General features: G+C 38.7%; 1 protein-coding gene across 3 annotated transcripts in view; it reads left to right on the forward strand.

Moving 5' to 3' along the window:
- LOC139780379 (ras-specific guanine nucleotide-releasing factor 2) overlaps positions 1 to 18978 on the forward strand; it is a 60360-nt gene that overhangs the window by 9322 nt on the left and 32060 nt on the right. The window lies entirely within an intron of this gene.

An 18978-nucleotide genomic window follows, 5' to 3' on the forward strand; every position in this document is an offset into this window, starting at 1 on the left:
GTACGCACGTGCCTTAATTTAAAAACACACCCCGCTTTTAACCTACATTAATGGGGGACCGTGATAATTTCACTTTTCGAAGATATTTAATTCGCGTAGCGTTATCGACGTTTCGAAAAAAACCCGTGTAAAAAAAACCGTAATTTTCGCGATACGCGCATGCACTTTTTAGCGACATATAAATTTTTGAGAACAAACTGCAATTTATAAAATAAACCTGTCGAAATACCGTGACCCGGGCTGGGATTCTCTCCGTTATAAAAAAAAACGTCGCAATTAGCGCCAAATATATGGTCGTTTGATTTTGAAGTCTTTTTTTATCAACTACATTGAACTGGTTTAATATTGAGAGATCAAAATCGAACGCATTTAATGCTAAATAGCACGAAATAATTTTTTTTTTTTCAATTTATAAATAAGTAAAGCAGGATAATATTTCTATAGTTTGTTTAAACTTTTGGTATTGCAAGTCCTAAATCATTACGATCAATACGTTACCTCTCGGGCCTTCATACGCACGGACTTCACGCAAGACGAGCATTCTCCGTTAAACGGATGAATTCGAAATGCGCCAAGCAATTAAGAGGCTCATCAACGACATGTGGTCGCGTGAGATGATAGGGATAGAGAGCGTATCGATTTCTGCAAAGGTCACGTGATGCTGGCCATGCTTTCCCGCTTTTTCTAAAGATATATCGGCCGTTCAGTTATTTTCTTTTAGTCTCATAGACAAGGAGGAAATTGTTTTTTTCCTTATTTCCACTTTCGTTGCGGCCGATAAATCGATCGCACGCGCCTGCTGCGAAAAATAATGCGTAACTCCAACGGCCGCTTTAACAGCCCCGACTTTGTTCAGCGCCGCAATTATCACCGAGCGGAGCTGCAAAGCATATCCAAGGTGATTTGCAGAATTTATACTATGGTTTGGTTTTTAGATCGACTTAAATACTCATTTCTAAATTTTTAATAAACGAAAAATTTTTAATGGCGCTTCGATTCGAGGCTTAAGATAAAAAATATATTTTTTAAAATAATTATAAATATTTTCCATTTTTTTTTAATATTTAGAACGCAACCGAGATTATAAGATCGAATATATGTTAACGTTACTATGTATCTGACTATAATAAATAAATAATCTATTTTAATATAATATTTAAGAAAATGTTTTTAATATCTGTAGGTCAAAGAGAAACGTACTGATTAAGTAGACCGCTTTATCGAAATACCTTCAATTAAATTTTAGCTTTCAGTTGCGTAACTCAATTTTCTTAGTTAACCGAATTAATTAAAGTAGAAATATTTATTTAGTTCTGTGCGCGGTTCGCACAGTCGAAATTGTTTTGTAGCGAGAGAAAGAGCGGCATCGACGACGTGTTCGCATTATGTTGCACCCGTTGCAAGAACAACGGGACGACGTTCCTCTTACGTCTGAATGTGCTCGTCCCGTTTTACGTACCCTATTGTCTGTCAATGGCGCCGTGAGATGCAACGACGCGAGATGCCCGCGGGTCCAGTTACGCGCCCCCTTTTCCGCGGACATGACACCCTCCTTTTCCTCATCTCTTTTGCAGAGGAAAGACGTGTTTATTACTCGGCAAACGTAAATTAATTAAGGACGTCAAACGCTCGTCGCGGGATGCGACAAGGTGAGATTATCCGATACTTCGATAACGCCGCAGCATTTCTTCCTCGTGATAGTCTCGTGCTCGGCTGGATGCCTGCCGTGTGTCTTAGGGGACGCGCTTCATTTATCTTTCGCAGGGAATGCGCCCATGTACTTCTGAAGGTATAAGCCAGATAAAGCAATGCATTTGTTATACAAGAGTACAATTATAACCGGGTACAATTGGATGGCTTTCACGTGGGATGCTCACTTATTGAAGTGTTCGCACGGTATCTACACGAGAGTGTCGGTTGTTCCGCAAGCATCTGCTCCAATTTAGCGTCACTTTACGGTATACAGGTAGTTGTCAATTCAACAAGCAATCGCCAACAATTAAAGCCACCGGCTACAATAATACTCCGTTTTTTATTTTCCATACACACGTATACGTGGAAAAAATTATTTCGATATTATTCGTACGAATTTTGCCCCGCGCGAGTAACTATCTATCGATGCGTAAAAACCGCACGAATCGAAAGACTGTACATATATATATATATATATATATATATGTATATTAAATATATATATATATATATATAAGATATATATATAAGATATATATATATATATATCTTATTCGCCACATGTATTTTACGTGCGAGCGAAAATGTTTCTCCGTAAAATGTTGTTGGATTTGGCGCAATTGCAACAACAGGACTCGTAAAATACATGTGGCGAATAAGAGGACCGTAAAAAAATACGCAATTTCAATATCGGGCGCCGTGGCAAATGGGGGAAACCGAGGAAATATATGTTGCATTTTCGTTCAAACGGCCTATTAACTGCATATTTACCCGGAATTACCAATCGTTCCGCACAGCTGCATAATATTTCCATTGGTCGATCACGGTGACAAATGATTATGCAAACCTCGGAATTAGCATTACAGGATCCGTTTGACGACCGCATACAAATTATCCGGGCGACGCATTCGCGTTGGCGCGAGCTTCTCATTTGCCGACGACTATTCTCGAGGTAACGTGACTGTTCGTTTCACGAGTTAAGTTGCAGGAAAATTATGAAAATTTAAAGCGCCAGCTAACAAAATGAATAGCCGTCTAAATGCGCCGTGATTTTGACGCGTTGCTATATGAATATATTACCGCAGTTTATACCGCGTTTCAACTCGCATAAGTGAAATGTGCTTAAATCCTTTCATTTTATGTTGTGAATTAATGTTATGTTATGAATTATGTTAGAATTAATTTCCTTTCTGCGATCTGAAAGATCGACAACCGCTCGCGAAATATGCTAATTACTATGTTAGTTGTGATTTACGAATTATTGAACTATTTATCTCTGACAATATAATATAAGAAAGCCAACTAATAATTTTAATAATCGTTACAATCACTAGTTGATTTTCAACAATTTCGTCAAGAGTGATTATATGTATAATTACTGATAAGACTTGAGAAATGCTGAGCGATATTAGGATAATTCGGCTGTTCAGACATTACGCTGCATCATCACGCAGGGTTCTCTTGCCTTTTTAATTCAGCTATCGCGACCTTAGGACGCGGACAAATGTGGACCTTCCTTTCTAGGAGAGCACGTGCTGGAATATTCTATGTCCCTGCCGCAGGCGGCCGCTTTGGATTCCTTGCATTATCGAACATTGTCATTTGTTGCACGAACGAAACATTTTTCTCTCGTGTAAACCGACCGGGTTGCTCGTCACCGTACCCGTAAGACCACCTGTCTTGTATTTATCTCCCTTAGTAATGGATTTCCCGATTAACCTCTAATCAGAACAGTCATTGTAATAAGTTTGCGCGACACGGCGCGACACGACGCGAACAAGGGGAAGTAAATCGTGTCTTGATTAATTAATCAAACGCTCGCAACGAGCGTTTGAATAATCGTACATCGAAATACCGCTTTGCTATCGTTTCGTTCCACAAGCTCCACTTTTTGATTTAATTACAATGACGGAATATCCAGTTACATTTTGGAAATATGAAGAACAGCCCCGAAGAACGCTTACCTAATAAATTATTTTCCCGCTGCATCGGTGTGTGAGACAGAGCCGAGATACTCTTCACTCGCTCATGCTCGCGATCGAGGAGGTCAAGGATGGCGACCCTATATAATGTCGAGTGCGACGGTTAAATCCGACGTTTCTTAATCGAGCATTCTGCACCTTCGAGCTTTTACACGCTCCTCCTCCGCGGAGGCAGAAATATATCCCGGCGTTATCTCTAATTGACGCGCAAATATATGTATAGCGCCAGCCGCTATTTTGTTATTTTCGAGTCACGGTCTCTCTCTCTCTCTCTTTCGCGCGCGCGCGTCGCGTACCTCTCATTAATATTATACGATCCAGAAATATCTCGGCAGTAACTCTCCACTAATAAAAGACAGTATCGTCTGTCTTTTCAACATCCGACCGTCTTTTGCACAGCTGCGATTTGTAACGAGAGGATGATTAAAAATAGCTTAATGAAAAAGATATTGTTTTTGTAAATAGAAAATTATAGAACAATAAGTAAAAACGTAAATTGCGTTCCTCGAACCGATGATGTTGATGGCTTTCATATGTTAAAAGAGATCTGTCGGTAACGCGCCTCCGCATCTGACATATCTTTGATAGCTGCAATCTGCTTTCGTAATCATGTGCAAGCTGCATGATTATTATCAACGATGTATGTTCTGACGCTTATCCGCTTATGCGCTCTCGAAGCGTGGTGTACAGATAATAGATGTCGGAGAATATCACGGTAACTTCCGCCTCCTACATGTGGGATACTGACTTCTCTAATTGATCGTTTTCGCAATAATACAAAATAATATCAATCCTATATGTTTATATTATCGCGATGTTTACTTGCTATCATTTGTAATTATTATATACCTATGTACTTAACGTTATTAATTAAATCGACAGTAAAATATTGAAAAAGTCGATCAATTATACAACTGTGGAAATGGAGAATATAGAAATGCAGACTTGATTAATTAGTATAATTAAAGCATATCTTGCTTTTTTTCTCCCCTCCCCCCAACTTATTTTTACTGATATTAATAATAGTAAAACTTTGACCGATAAGTGATGCTGCTTATTAATTAAACCGAGAGTAGAATAGCGAGAAAATAGATTAGATATGCAACTTTGGAAATTTGAGAACAAGAAAATATACAGGCTTGGACTTGATTAATTAATATAACTAAAGCATCTCTTGCCTTTATCTCTTGCTTTTACCTCTTTCCTTTCTCTTCTCAATGCCGTTGGAAATTTTTTTCTATTGAACTTTTCTACTCGTATGTATACAAAGATATCAATCACTCCACTTGACTCCCTACACAGAATTCTTCAAAAGCTCGCAGATTTCATTTTGTTACAGAAATCCAGAATCGCGCTGTGCTTTTTGATACAGAATCCTAGTATAGAGTTTCTCTAACGATTGAAAGTGTTTGAGAGATTAATTTCTTGAAAGTCTCGCGTTTATTAAAAAAAAACAAAAACGTTACGTTTGCCTCCGTTACGGAGCACTCCGCCTCCGAGAGATTCTCAATTTACGCACTGCGGTAGAATTGCAACTTCAATCGTCGAACGGTGAATCCAGACCAGTTATTTTACAAGCTGCGAGTCCGCGTAGGTATTGGACGCTCTCATTGTTACGCGCGCCAGTTTTAATTCCGCGAACTATGTAATTAATTATTTCCCCACTATAATGCGCAACGACCAAAGTTCGCTAATTAACGTCGCGATGTAATTAACATCGGCGCGTTAACGTTAATAACGGAACCGATGATAAACGCGGGTCGAAGGATAATCGATATCGGCGTAAAGACGCAATGCGGAAAGATTAATTCGAAACCCCGCGGAATGCCGATCTACCGTGTAACTGTAACGTATCAAAATATAAAACCTTTTCCATATTCGTATCGTTCTTTTTTTTTCAGCCTTGTTGAGCGCTCGAAACGTTGAATCTCAAAATAAAAGCACAATCGGTTCCTCCGCAAACGCCAAGATAATGGAACAAACTACTACGGAGAGAAGGTCAAACAAACTATAGGAAACGCTCAAATAACCGGAGAGACGGTACATGTGAAAAATGAGCGAAATTTGTTGTCGGCCACGTGTGTGTTGGCGTCGCGAAAGATTTTCAGATACACATCGCCGAGAAATATGAGAGCCGGGATATCAGAAACCCCTGCGGAATTGCAATTTTACGCGGGAGACTGCCTCGAGGGTTGTTTCACCTGACCCTGCGGGACGCGTAACTTCAAAAATAGATTCAACAGAACGATTGGTGTTCATTCTTTCGGAATTTTTTTGCCCGTGCAAAAAGTTAAAAAAAATAACAAAAGATTCTCTTCGACGGAGAGCCACCGACTTCTCTACGGGGATGTCGGTTAATTAGATTTAAAGTAAAATTTTACCTCGCTCTATTCCTGCGGAATTAAAATTCTAGTCCTCGGAACGAGAAATAGTGATTCAAACGCCATTTTCCTCCTGCCGTTAAACACCTTGTTATTAAACTTAAAAAAAAAAAAGAGCGAAAGGTCAGTTTTTATTAACGCGACGATTAACGTTTCGTTCGATATTCCTGCGAGGTAAAATCTCGAGTTGGAATGCTGAAATCGCGCGACGCTATTTAACCACCCGATGGCGAGGCGAGGTAATCAGCTGCGGCAGGCCACGACAAATTCGCCCGTTAATTGATTCTCGAAGAGAAAGCCCCCGTGACAATCGCGCCCGCTCTCACGGGGACTGAACACCCCGGGATCGCGCAACTCCGTGATGTGCGCGCAAAGTGACGTAAATGTAAGCGGCGTTCGATGCATTCTGCATTCGCGGGTTTAATTCGACGGCTGCCATGTCGGGCAGTTGGGATGACAATTGGACGGGCGCTGCGGGAAAAGGGCTCGAAGGGCCGCCACCGTTTCGCGTTTATGCACGGCTGAGGCGCGACAGCGCCGCAATGTGTGTGCGCTGCACTGTGAGATTGCACGCGCCGCTCTCTCCGCCCCATCGCGGGTTCTTATCGTCAATTCGCGTCGCTCTAGCCCGCCGTCGCCGTCGCACGCCGATAACTGCCGCCCGTAACACCTCGCGTCCTTCCCTCTCGAGCTTTCGCCGTGAAATTAAATCCATTCCCGCGAATATATCACGGGAGTTAAATTTAAGCCGCGCCACCGCGCCACGGGAAAATCCACGCTATTTCCCGCGTGAGCGAGAGGTCAAGCGTGACTCGAATATATGCTTCTCGTCTCGCACTTTTTTCTCTCTCTCTCTCTCTCTGAAAACGTCAAGGCGACGCGCGTTTAAATATTTTTCTGCCACACACGTCCACAAAGATCTGAACTGGCATGTTTATGCGATCGTGTTATATGAGAGACTGGTGTCCCTCATTTTATGGCCCGGCTTACCGCACCGTCAAACACTTCACTTTTATAGAAACGTAAAATCCACCGCGCTACTTCTATTAGATATAATTGTCGGCATCGGAGGGTTGATTATAAAATTGCGTATAAAAGTTTTACCGCTGGTGAGGTTTTGCAATATATTAATATATATATCGCATTGAATTCGCGGTTGCGCGCACCAATGCCGCGCGCAAACAACGAAATTTTACCCCACGCGCAAATTATAATTTTCGAAAATTCGGCCCGATACCCCGATATTCGCGCGGTCGCGGACCATAACGAGCTCGCTAAGTATCGACAATTCGCGTAAATCTATATCTGGGAGTCTATCAATGGCGCTTCACAATACTCTTGAATGAATCCATCGCCAACTACGAAGATTGATGAATAGTGGCCATCAGAGCGGCACACACACTGGCCATCCGATACATATAACGATGCCATCGGGTGCTCCAGCCAATCGATCAATTATACATATTTACGTTCGATCGGCTCTCAGATTAATTCTACATGTATGCCTGTCGAATGTGTCTGAAATTAAATATACATTGTCGGAAGTGGATTATATTTTATGTCGGAAGTGGGGATTTCTATTTAAACAGTAACAGTCCGTTAGTACCATTAAAATTTAGCTGGATATTTATATGAAATCTTTAATTTAAAATTAGCTCTCTTTAGAATCTACTGGCAAAGAAAGTATATCTGCATTTATATTTCCTCGTTGTACAAAGTGTAACTTCTCAGAATACCCGTCTGCAAGTCAGAGAGTAACGTATAAGTATTACAAGTTCGTAATAATTATTAAAGTAAGAAAACCTTGGGAGTTTGATAAAGTCGTGGCGACTGATGGGGTCCTCCTCTCGTAGCGGCGCCGCGGGGTGTCGCGATCAAAGGACGACCGGAATAAAAGAAAATATAATCAAAAGAGAAAAAAGGAAGGCAGAGGGAAGGCGCATATTTCGAGGGCAAAAAAATATCCTGGATACTAAACTGGGGAGGCACTGAATTTTACATCGGCCTGACTACGTTGCTGCTATGACTACGCGGATGCTGCATGCACACGCGCGGTACAAGGCTATACCGGGGTAGGCCGGCGGAAAGGGGTTAGGGGGGCACGAAGATGAGAAAGGGAGGGCGGTGGAAAGAGGGCGAGAAGAGGAGAGAGAGAGAGAGAGAGAGAGAGAGAGAGAGAGAGAGAGAGAGAGAGAGAGAGAGAGAGAGAGAGAGAGAGAGAGAGAGAGAGAGAGAGAGAGAGAGAGAGAGAGAGAGAGAGAGAGAGAGAGAGAGAGAGAGAGAGAGAGAGAGAGAGAGAGAGAGAGAGAGAGAGAGAGAGAGAGAGAGAGAGAGAGAGAGAGAGAGAGAGAGAGAGAGAGAGAGAGAGAGAGAGAGAGAGAGAGAGAGAGAGAGAGAGAGACCGGTGTGATCCCGCCTGTTGCTGCATTACACATAATATATAGGTATGAAAGCACGATATATATAGGAAGAATATATATATTTGTCCGCTTTTTCCTTTTTTATGCCTCTCTTTCTACCTCTCGTACGTAGATATGCAGGTGAGCGCCAGCCGCCACCACTCGTGTCACCCCACGGCCTTATTCTCACTCTCGTTCTGCCTCCCCTTCGGCCGCCGCGGCGGCTTTGGGCTCAATGTTGCTGGTACCACACCGCGGCAACCGGCATAGCATCAGAAGGGATGAATCGATTCTGTTTCTAGCTAAAAATAAGCTCCTCGTGGGAGCTTACCTCACGCTGAACAGCTTCCGCGCCGCTTATCTCTTATCTCTCTTCGTCTCCCTCCTCTTCGAGTCACCCGTCTCCCCCCTCTCCTCCCGTTTTCGCTAATTACGTTTTTGCGAGGTCTACCTGAAACTTGAAATCCAATTTACGCGTCATTTTCCTGTGACACACATTTAGCATAACGGCACTCCGCGACTAACACACGGTCCTGTCATCTTCTGGCATGCCGTTAATTTATCCGTCATATCCATTTTAACTATTTTATTAATAGCTTATTTCTTGCGATAACAGGTTGTACGCGTATATTTTAATTTTAACGAAATATACATGTTAACCTTTTTTAATACTTATTTTTTTTTATACAAGCAATTTGGTGCGCGTTACCTAATTGTTAGAATTGTTGTGAATTTAATAATACATTGTAAATGTATTATTAATTTCATTTATCTTTAATTATTTTAGGATGCTTTTACATAATTTTAGCGATTGAAATTAAACGTTTGAATTTTTGTAAACTTAATGATGCATTTACAATGTTATTAATTTTATGCCCTTTTAATTAGTTTCATATATTTTCACATTAAACGTTTTAATGTTTTCACTAATTTTACCATATTTTATGATTGATATTATCCCTTTGACTTGTCCTGGAATGGCAATATGGCAATAAGTGCTTTATTCACTCTCTGCGCGTTCTCCTACTCTCATGTCCTTCTCCCATCATATCAACAGCCGGATCAACTACATCCGGCTTTTCCCGGGGGACACTAATTTCTATCCGTTGCGGAAATGGATCGTGTAACGGTGGAAATGCATCATGCGAAGGGGTGGCAGGGGTTGCACAATGCGGCAACGGTAGATGGAACGTCCGTCGAGAGCGCAAACGCCTGTCGATCGGACGACTTCAAGCGGGAATATTTCAGTGGCGATGATGTATATGTAGTTAAGATTAACAGGTGCTCTCGTAGTGACCTCGGCGGGACGGGAGAGCGAGGCCGAGGGCAACGCGAGGATGTAGGTCGTAGGTGAGCGCGTCGCGACGGAACGTAATGAATCGCTGGAATCTGAGAACAATGTTCTCAGCCGGTCGTCAAAGGACCCTGAGCGAAAAACTGTTCTTCCTTACATACACGTAGTTTTGTCTGCCCCGTTACTAGAGCACATTCCTTTCCCGGTATCGCGGTATATTAACCCTTCGGCTACTACACGCCACTATATAGTGAATCAGCTTTCCGCTAACTGATTTTTTGGAATGAAAATACACTAGAGCGATATTCTTTCCTATGCTTTGGTATTTTGCCGTCGATATTTTGTTATCAGATCAGAATGTCCTCAATTGTTCTGATCTGCATTTGTTTTATTGAAAGGACGTTGACGTTTTTCAATCGAATTCGGTGTATACAATGGTACAGCTTCGTCGTAGCCAAAGGGTTAACCATTATTTTACATGCATTTGAAGAATCATGAAATATTTCTTTTTCCGCGGAAGAAATATTTCGCAAGAGAATCGTCTTTCTTAAAATAATATAAGTATCGTTTATATCTCGACTGCGCGACCGCGTGTAAATGTAGCGCGGGATGACGCATAAGAATCAAATGCATAAGAAGGAAAAGGAAAAAAAACGCCGCTTCACCAAGCAATTTATCTAGAAATTTCACGTTAAATGTGCTTTTAATTAAGGTATCTCAAGAATTAATGATTTGATAATAGCTGTAACATATTTTGACATTTTTTTTATACGTGGCGATGAAAGCTTTCGACCAATTTAAATAAAATTGACGCAGTTAAACCAGATCTATCTAGATCTATCATATCATGATACAACATGCTTTACCTCGTTGTTTCGAGTTTAGTCTCATTCAAAACGATTGTGCTCTTCAGACAGATTGTGCATTTGCAGCGCTATATGCTAAAATGTATGCTGCTAGCAACATTATGATTATGTATATAATAATACAATGTGTTTTGATAATGAAAGGTCAAATCATTTATTAGTTTAATATGTTGATTATGATATTTAGTAGATCACGCTCTACATTAATATTTGTATCTGTAATATGAATAACAATCTCTCTCTTTTCTCTTCTTTTGCTTTAAATTTAAATATGTTAATTGTACAATAATATCAAAACGTAAAATAATTTCCATTTTATCAACATATGAAGTTATTGCATTTAAATTATAATATATGTAATTATAGATGCAGGTATTATGCACTATTCTCCATTATTTAAAAAATTTTGCATACAATATGTATGTATTTTTCATACGTTTTTGCCTAAAATGTATATTTTATATACACATATATTTAGTTTTTTATACACATTTAACTTCTTATTTAAATATTATATACATGTATAAAAGATAACAATACAATTTAGAAATTCGAAATTTGGATATTTCTTTATATTTGTACATTTTCTAAAAAGATTTTTTAAAAGACTATTTTATACATTATTATACGCGCGGCTAGCTTGTATGATTTAATTACTCAACGCTGCAAATTATCAGGTAACTTTTTAATCCGTTATTAGGACTTTGTGTTTTTTATTCAGTTTGTAGTAGCTCCCCATTCGCTTTATACTGAAAACCAATTTTCAGCGTAACTATCTCACCAATTTTCCGCATGCATTTATACGCGCGAATCACACACACACACACACACACACACACACACACATGAAACTCGATTAGAGCCGCATATGCAACTCGATATGGAACATACCCAGGTAGCAAGCACTCGTCATTTTGACGTCAAATGACGTCAAAAGACGTCAAAATGACAGACTTTTGACGTCAATTGACGTCAAAATGACGAGTCTTGCTACCTGGGTATTATTTTTATGTTCGCATTAATACTCGTTACACGCGCGCGTAATTTAATACCATACCTTTCGGTCGTCCTCACAAATTGAAATCCCAGTTTCTATTGTGTTTAATTCGAATAAATTGCAATGCAAACACCGCGAGCTAATAATAATCAATCGCGCGCGGTTGTTGCGTGCATTATATATATATGTATTGTATATACTTACCTTTTCCATCTGTATGTATTGCGTACGGGATGAGCAGGAGCAACTTTGTGACCCGGAGCGAATTATTTTCCCTCTTCCCTTATCAAACGTTTACCCTTGGCATTCATCTTAATTTTCCGACGACCAGGGGACCGTGTGCACGAGCGCCGGTGTGCGTAATTTACCTTTCTTATGTACGAGCCCCGAATGGTGCGTTTAAAGAAGTTTATTAGCTGTCCACGGGGATATATCGCTCTGTCCCGGTCAATTTCCTTACCGCGGTGGCCCTTATTTTTGCATTAACCGGCAGTACGTTTGCGGCTGTTATTATGCCTGAAACGCGTTATTTCGTGGTCGTATCGCGAATTCTATCAATCGGCACAAGTGTTTGATAAATAGGAATTTTGAGCTCTCCCCCGCCCCCTTTCTCTTCTCTCTCCTTACGGGAAACGTCTATCGAATCTCTAACTGACGAGAGGTGAAATGTATCGGAAAAAAGTGTTGTTCGAATTGCAGCGCATCTGCACGTCCGTAGCAACGTACGGCGGAAATATATATATCCGGAGATATACCGCGTTCTGACGCGAGTGATTTTATTGAAGTCTCATCTCTCGCGTGCGAAAATCTATAACAACGTTCGAACGTGCTGCGAATTGTGCTCTACGATGCAGCTCGCGATAAATCTATATCCCCGCGGGGAAAACCTACGCGATCGTTCTAACTAGCGTTATATGTGCGAGAAAGTTGGGACTAGGGTGAGGAACGAGTTATATAACTCATTATTAATCAGTTTTAATCCCGCGTACAGAAAGTCGCGCGGATTAAAACAGGTCGGATAAGTTTCATTTTGTCGTAAAATAACATCATAGGGTAAACGTCGACGAGTTCAGATGGTGGAAATTGTTTTTACGAGTTTATTAAATGTAACACAGGAGACTCACTCACGTACGCGCGTGAAACACGGAGAATAAAGGGTACACGGCTTGTAAAAATTATAATAAACTCCGTTCATTGTGTATTCTTTATAATTTACAGTGCGCATTGTTTATCGGCGGGTGTCGCTTTTGCCCTCGAATACGAACTAACTTTTATATTCCGTGCTCAACGTGAGTTATTTTTTCGCGTATTTTTTTTTCACACATTATTTTTCTATCTTTATACATATTTGAAATGTTCATCTTTTATTTTGCGTTCTTTCGGTCTTTTTATTCCTCTGCGCGGAAAGAAAGATAAATAGATAGATAGATAGAGAAAGAGAGAGGGAGACTTTCCTTTTTTATTATTTTAAACTTGTTTTCAATTTCTTATACGTGCACGTAATATAAAAATTTGCATTTTGAGGCTGTCGCGCGACCCTTGGATGGCAGTTTTCATTTAAAAATTTAAGAGCACGAGGGCAAACTTTTCAGCAGGGATTCACACGTAATATTGATTCTGTATATTACACGGAGGGGGAAAAAAAGAGTTTTTTGTTTGCTCGTGACAACGGAAACATAACAATGAAACAAATAACTATAACGAATATATTTCGAAAAATTGAATTCGACGAAGTTACTTCAGTTTTTTACTTGTGGGTTACCATAATATCCTTAGGCTGCTAAAAGTGGGTCAAATATAATTTAGTTAGCTCTTTCACCGAAATATTACTCTACATGGAATATATATACAATTTTTATCAAAAGAGATGTAGGTAGAGAAGACCGGGGCTATGTGTCCACACTTTAAGCTTTTTTCAAGTTTACTAAAAAACTAATAAAGATATTTGGCTAAAATTTTAATGGTATAACCTTCCAACTTTGCTATTAAAAAAAACATAATTAGAATCGTTGATCTTTTAACATTTTAAAGAGGCGAATTTTTTAAGTGGACAAGTCAAGCATAGACAGATAGCCCCATATGCGGAACTATCTGTCCACATTCGAGGGGCTATCTGTCCACATAATAAAAAACACCATTATTTATATTAATTTCTATACTTATTTATAATATTATTTATTATTAATATATAATATTGAAAAAACTGCCTAGTCGTTGGAGTTAGAGAAGTAGTAGGCACTTTGTGTAGATTTTTTGACAAGTTTCCTGCGTAGAGCTGACTTTTCTTTATATACGGTGGCATCAAACTGATTTTGAGTCCGTTGCAAAATCAATGTGATGAGTTTCTTTTGTCCCCTCAATTCTTTGATCTTTTTTTTTATTTGGGGCCTTTACTTTATCCTCGGCATAGCGTTTGAAATAGAAAATACTCAATAATTTAAGACAAACTCATATATTTAACTTGACGTGTATTTTTAAAATAAAAATTTGGTGACGATTCTTGAATCTCAGGATCAAGTAGTTGCTCATAGGTCACTTTTTTACAGTAGCGAATGAGAGCCCGAACATTTATTCCAAAGTCTAACACTGTTTTTACGAAAAGATTCTCGCTCAATTTTTATTCTTTTAATCGCTCTAAATATAATTTTATTGGATATGTCTACCTTATCCGTCTTAAGGAAAGTCTTTCTTTTGTATATAGTTACGCACCATTATCTATTTATAAAAGAACAATTCGTCATTGAAGTGTGGACACATTGCCCCATCAAAAATAGGACAGATAGCCCCGACCACGTTTTTCAGTCTTTAACATGTTGCCAATTTTAGATAATGCGGAATTAAGATTTGACGCTTCTCACACCTGATAAATATATATTAATTGATAATATTATGAATTGCTTACTTTAATTTGAGTTAAACCACTGTCGCACAGCAAATTTTTCGACCGTCGAAAAATGTGAATAATTGTTTTCGCTTTTCTTTTAACGTATATAGCGTCTGCGAGAGGCATCGCAAGAAAACAAACAACATTTAAATATCTTACGTAGGGTATTTTTCAACTACTTGTTACAATGGTAGAGACATCTGTCTCTTGAGACTTGAGATAGCAGTACTGTGGACACGTAGCCCCCGTAGACAGATAGCCCCGGTTTCCCCTATATATTTATCTTTAAAAATGCAAATATATACGTCAGTATATTGGAAAATAAAAATAAAATGTTTTTTTTAATGCATAATTCTAGTTTGGTAGTTGATTAAACCGTTTGTTCAGTCTTTTTCAACATTATAGTGATAAATTAATTTAGTCCTTTTTGATTCTATTATGTGAAATGTAAATCCCCGCACATGTTTCACCAGTATAGATATATTTGATCAAAGTGAGGTGATTTTGGCCTTTCTCTTGTTAATTATTTGAATTTGTAGTGATTTAACGAGACTCAATAACTAAATGATCAGTCCTGATAACCATGTACAGGTGTTGGGACCAGTTTGTGTGTTCCCGAGAATCGGGAAACCGTAATTAATAAACGAAAAGGCTGGAATATAGCGACGCGAAATGCCGTTATCTCTTTGAACCTTCGGTCGGTAGCGAGATGAGCAAACGCCTGCTCATTAACAGCGCATTAAATCATGAATTAAAAATACGATTAGCGGTCTTCTCCATCAAATAGTGATGACTCGCCAGTTAGCGCGTTACACTGCGAGACTCTTTGCCACCGTCGCGTCGCGGCTTTATGAAAGCGGCAGATTTACGATTCACCGTAATGCGTAATGCAGGGTTGTACATAATTCTAGATTAAGCCGACAGCTCGACCTTGATATAAACGGAATTCGTGCCGAGGATCCTCCGCTTCGACGACAGCTGCGTATACCCATCAGCAATACGCTCGTCACTGTCGCGATTGTCGCATTTTTGAAATTTTGAATATGCAAAATGACTAAGCGAGATGTAAATCACGAAGTCAAATCTTTATTTAAATTATAATTTAAGATAAGGAAACGGGTATGAAAGACGAGTGTGCTAAACAGAGTGTGTTAGAGTTAGCCAGTTGCAGTTCTCTGTGCAAGCAAAGCGAAGTGGAATTTGCATCTTCTAATCTAAATGCAACTTGACACAAGTCTCGCTCCGTGATGAAAGAGACGTAGAAACTGAGAGGATTCCGTACCGTCCTCCGGATGTGTTATCAGGGCAAGACGCTCTCCCTCTGTGCACGATATCGCTGGAAACTGTTTTTAAGTAACTACGAGTATGTGGCCGGATAGTAAACCGTAGCCGGCGATTACCAGTCGTGTGATGGATTGCCAGCTTAATGTTGGTTTACTGCGCGTAACCGACCTGGCAATTCGGACCTGTCCGCGCGTGTCGTTTTTAGTATCGGACGTGAATGTAACGGATACCTCAGATAGATTTATCAAAGATAAGTTTGACATATCTCTTTAATCTTTATAAAATAAATCTTTATACAAAATCTAGAAATACATAAATTTTTGTGGAAAAAATGACACTCCTTCTTTCTGATATTTGCAAAATTTTTCGAGTATCTGCAATTTAAGTTGTTAAATAAAAGTCTTTAAATTCTCGATTTAAATGATTTCGCAACGTCGAGATTAATCGCCTGGGGCGATTATGCTCTCGCATAAAGCTCTCGAACTTTCCACATAACATACATATGTAGGATGCCTAAATGAAATGGTATCAAAGACCGCTGACATGTCGACTAAGACGACAAAGAGCGTAATTACTGCATTAGTTGTAACGGTCTCAAATAAGTTCCATTCCAGCACACACGCTCTCGTTGGAATGTTGGCATGAAAACGAACTTCACCCACGTCCTAGTTTCGAGAGCAAAGAGCTCTCGTCAAATACACGTGGGAACCGCGATACGTTTACACGGTCTCACCGTTATTTTCCTGTCCTCGAGAGGTCCGATCTTACAGACGTTTCTTTCTTCGAAAAAGGGAGAAAGAGTTCCCGTATTCTCGCATCGCCGTTAAATCCCCATGTTTCTTAGAAATCCGGAAAAGGGAAGTCCCTTCGATCAAAGAGTCACATTGATCGATCACAATGTTCTTCTCGCATAGTGAAAGAAAATGCATCTCACAATGATCTTTAAGCATTCGGCTTATTGCAATTTTCATTTATAGTATTATTATAAAATAAGCAATACAAATCTTTAAGTTTGTGTAATATCGTAGACAGAATATAGACAAATTAAAAGTTAGGAGTATTACAAGCAAAAGGCAATGGGACAGTATTTAATATATTGTAACCTTTGTCCCAGAAAATATGTTAAATATTATTCAAAAAAAGTTCATATTTAATTTACACCTTTGGAAATATATCTATTAATTTTTACATTTGCGTGATAACAGAAATATAAAATTTGGGAATGTATTAATTCGTAAACTATTATTTACTGTATATCCCCGTAGGGTTCACAGTCTAGTATCTTACGGCGTTTTTGCAGGGACGTACCCAACCCTATCCCACTCTCATCCATTTCCTTTGGACCAACGGTTTAACGTCTCTTCCGAAAGACGGAGCCCAGTTTTTTCCGCACAAGATTTTATCTTGCACGGAGGGCACAGTTTCTTCGGAAAAAAACTTTTTCCATACTACATGGCTCTAGTGGACTCCAACCTGGTTCCTCAGATTACGAGTCTGGCGCTCTACCACTAGACCACACTGCCGCATTTGGGAATGTATTAATTGTTACATTTTTGCGTGATAACAGAAATATAAAATTTGGGAACGTATTAATTGTTACATTTTTGCGCGATAAAAGAAATATAAAATTCAAATTGTAATCTACAAAAAATTATGATTTTTTTTTGCAATAGCAAGCACATGCTAAAATCACGATGCATTCTTGAGATAAACTCAACCATCTAATTTTCTCATAAGTTTTACGGTCAGGAAACTTGTTCATGTTGCAAAGTATTGTACAAGAAATCTTGCGCGTGGTTTGGTCGTTGCGTATTGCCCGCATTGCAGTCTCATACATTACAAATAAAATTCTAGAGACGTGTAACCATGGATGTAAAAGCGTAAAACCAATGTCGTGCTCAAAATGCGGGATATGCGAAAGCACTACGAGATATAAGAAAGAAGCAGCCATTGGAAATCTAGAAGTAAAATATGTATTTTGTTATCTCCTTTTTCTCTCTGCATTTATGTAAGAAGCAGCATCTAATTAAGATTTAATGCGGAAGATGCGTGAAATGTTTAATTAACCCTTATATAGATCTTCTATTTCGGATGTGACGAAGACATATTTCACGTATATCCAGTTGGGTAGTAACTAGTTAATTAATTAAAAATTAAAGAAAAAAGTTAAAAAATTAATAACTTTTAACTTAGCTTAGTTAATTTAAAATGAGTTATTTTTTAACTTTAAGTAATTATTTTTAAAACACAAACTTAAACTTATTAACTTTTTTCTCAAGTTAAAAATTTTTTTCATCTCTGAACACCAATATTTTTTCTATCATTATTTTTAACATGCGATTCTACGATGTATGTAATTCTGCACAAATATTATATCGGTGTAATTATTGGTAGTTCGTTTATGTATATAATTGTCAAAGAGCGTGCAGGCATGGTTAGCACAAAGTGGAAACAAGGTTACATGCATTTCTTGTTAATTAAAATTTCATTTTTTTTTAACGATAATTATTAATATTCTATGTAAAAATCACTATGTTCATCTGTATGTAATTTTTACAACTATTATTAGTTTTTCATAATTGTAATAAAAATATATTTTGATATAGAAAACAAAATTTCTTTGTTATTTTATATATAAACTTAACTTTACAAATAAAATATTAAATTTATTTGATGATTTATATTGTAATTGGAGTGTTAAAAAATAACGATTTTTATACATTTTTTTTAAACGGTTAGTGCTATTAATTTTATGTTTGTACACATATTTTATTTATACTTTATAGAATATCCGTGAATTTTGATATACAAAAATAATATATGGATGATACGGAGGATAACATTGCCGCTGATAGGATCACATCAGAAGAAGTACAAGCAGCTATAGGTAAGCTGAAGAATCGTAAATCACCAGGCATTGACAATATCACCAATGAAATGATTAGGTACGGCGGCCACGAGCTAATGATCCAGATAGCGCATCTGTTCCGGGTCATCAAGGACACAGGCCGGACACCAAAGGAATGGAAGACCAGCATTACGGTGCCTGTATTCAAAAAGGGCATAAAGTGTGATCCCGTAAACTACAGAGGCATAACGCTATTAAGCTCCGTAGCAAAACTCCTTACAAAAATTTTAACGAAAAAGATCACGGATAAAGTACCCATCTGCGAAGAACAACAAGGATTCAGACCGAACA

Source organism: Temnothorax nylanderi, unplaced genomic scaffold, assembly GCF_030848795.1.
Source record: "Temnothorax nylanderi isolate EJ_2023f unplaced genomic scaffold, tnyl_v1.0 TNYL_tig0274_pilon, whole genome shotgun sequence".
Lineage (NCBI taxonomy): Eukaryota > Metazoa > Arthropoda > Insecta > Hymenoptera > Formicidae > Temnothorax > Temnothorax nylanderi.